Source organism: Nicotiana sylvestris, chromosome 4, assembly GCF_000393655.2.
Source record: "Nicotiana sylvestris chromosome 4, ASM39365v2, whole genome shotgun sequence".
Lineage (NCBI taxonomy): Eukaryota > Viridiplantae > Streptophyta > Magnoliopsida > Solanales > Solanaceae > Nicotiana > Nicotiana sylvestris.
In genome coordinates, this window is record NC_091060.1 from 103,328,026 (window position 1) to 103,330,923 (window position 2,898).

A 2,898-nucleotide genomic window follows, 5' to 3' on the forward strand; every position below is an offset into this window, starting at 1 on the left:
GTGCACCCTTAAGTAATCAATCTATCGCGATTATGTATACGTTTGTGTGATATAATTATGAATTCCAAAAAATGAAAACCATAGAATGTTTTAGGCGTGTTCTAATCTCTTATCGTGATTGTGTACACGTTCACGTGACATAATTATGATTCCCAAAATAAATCAGATTACGCGTTCGCACGACTTTGGCCAAAAGCAATCTTCATAATAATAAAGTGTTATTAATTGTGTACATGTACGCATGACATGATTCCTAACATACCAAACAAAACGAATACACGTACGCGTGATTCGTTTCAAGATAATTCTTTAATTACAAATAATCAAGCAACTAAATGCGGTTTAAGGCAAAAGTGCATAATCTTCTCTGGAACATAAAATATCCAGAATTAGTTAAGCCAGGTATAATTAGTTAAGTGACCGTGCTAGAACCATAGAAATCGGGAGTGCCTCACACCTTCTCCCGGGTTAACAAAATTCCTTACCTGGTATTCTATGTTTCGCAGACTTAATCAGAGTCAATTTCCTTGAATTGAGATTTTTAATAAATGGTGACTTGGGACACCGTAAATACTGATTCCAAGTGGCGACTCTTTAAATTAAAATAAATTAATCCCTTTTCAAATAATGCCACTTGAATTGGAAAAACTCTTTTCTTTCCTTTTCTTTGGGAAAAAGGAGGTGTGACAGCTCTGACGACTCTACTGGGGAGGATAACCCAGAACTTTTGTTCAGGGTTTAGAATTCGAGCTTGTAATGTGATCTATACTTGGCTTTATTAATTTGTTGTTATTACTGTATTTTTGGGCCTAATGTGCTAATTGCTGCTTATTTTCCGCTTTGATATTATTTGAATTGTATTAAACTGTCTTCTTATACCTCTCTTCCGAGTCTTCTGAATTTATGGTGCACACGTATGCGTGACCCACTTTTCTGTTAGAAGTCATACCAATTAGAACGAGGCTGGGTCAAGTAACTAGGCCGGATAGACTTTCGTGCTCCCGGTACGTTGCCCTCACCTCAGCTCGAGCTGTCCACTTGGATAAGCCAGGTCTAAAACACTCCCCCTAGGATTTAAACCTAGAATAACATAGACTCATGCCGGATCCCTAGTAGAAACGTTTGTTTGTATCATGTGCATTCGACTTGGGGACTCAACACAGGGGTTGGGTCCGTCTAGGACAGGTGTATCTGAGAATCACAAGACCATTCTGATGCATCTTATGTGTTACTTGTGCATTATGTTTGATTCGGCTTGTGCATGTTGACCGATTTTTAAAAATATATATAAAATAAAAATAAAAATTTTAAAATTGAGGGAAAACTAGAAGGGAGAAAATAGGAGATAAAATTACCCTGTTTTTAAAAAAATCTCGAGATTTACCCCAAAAAGATTATTACAAAATAAGCCTGAATTTTTTAAAAAGTGTCATCCTATTCTTGGAACATACGAACTACGCGGGTCTAATTCTCACCGGATGTGAGATATGCAAGCAACCTTCATCGTGTTCGGCCCCCCACTTTTTAAAAGTCCAAAAATATTTTCTTTTAAATTATTCTCAAAATCCAAAACTATTTTCGTTCTGCTTCAAGAGTTTTTCTTTCGAAAATTCTCAAAAAAAAAAATCAAAATCCAAAAAAATATTTTCTTTATTCTTTAGAAGTCTTTCATTAGAAAATGCCAACAACAAAAAAAAGAGTTAGTTTATTTACTTTATTCTTGAACTACGTAATGGTCTGATTCATATGGTGTCATGATACGTAGGCAATCCCTATCGGATGCGATCATAGCCATAATTAATCAGAAAAAAATTTGAGAGAAAATAAAAAAAAAGAGGAAAGAAAAAAGATCGTTAAATTCAAGAGGAAATAAACCAATAAGCCGGGATGAAACATGAAGCTTTCCAAGCTCATTTTAGAAATGAAAATGGCATTAGGTACATGACATACAATGTGTGATTAATATTTGTAAAATGCCTAACTCTAACATGTTTGGTGTTTGTCATATTAAAAGATAAATTTAAACAAAGGTGGTTGGTTTGTGGTTTTAACTAGCGACTCACCATTACAATACGAGATCAAAAGGAAAAGTAGAATGGCAAACAATAGCGAGAATGAGTCTATCACGACCCTAAACTCGGACCCGGTCGTGATGTCGTCTCTCATGAAGACAAAGCCAACTGACACTTCCCATTTTCCAATTATTTACAATTAAGCATTTAGAGATAGTCTAAACATGAATAAATAAACCAAAGTTTAAGCAACTGATAGTAAAATATGCGGAATATAGCCCAAACACAGGCCGATACAGGGGTGTCACTAGTCACGAGCATCTACAAGTTCTAATACAAGTCTGAGAAGTCTATAAACTATTACAAACTATCTGATAAAGAGATAGAAATGATAAGGGGAGAAACACGGAACTGCGGACGCCAAACAGCTACCTCGTGGACTCCAAAATCTACCGAGAGCTCTCAACTCGCACTGGTAGGATCCACAATGCCTGAATCTGCACATGGGGTGCAAGGAGTAAAGTGAGTACTCCAACTCAGTGAGTAATAATCATAAATAAAGACTGAAAGCAGGAAATCACGTAAGGCACAAAAGCATGCTATAATGAAGCAGTAAAACCATTTAAAACAGTAAACTAGTGAAAGATAGGTAAAAATCCTCTAACTCAAAATTTACTTAATGAAAAGCCTTTTTCAATAATTAAGCAGGAAATTGACAGTCAATTATGAAAAGTAAACACATAAAGGTTCGCCCCTTGGTCACAATATCAACGAATCCGCCCCTCGGGCAATATCTCAGAACAATACCAGCCCCTTGGGGAATCACATAGAACAATACCAGTCCCTCGGGCTCAATCTCACATCACAATGGGTACCCACGCTCACT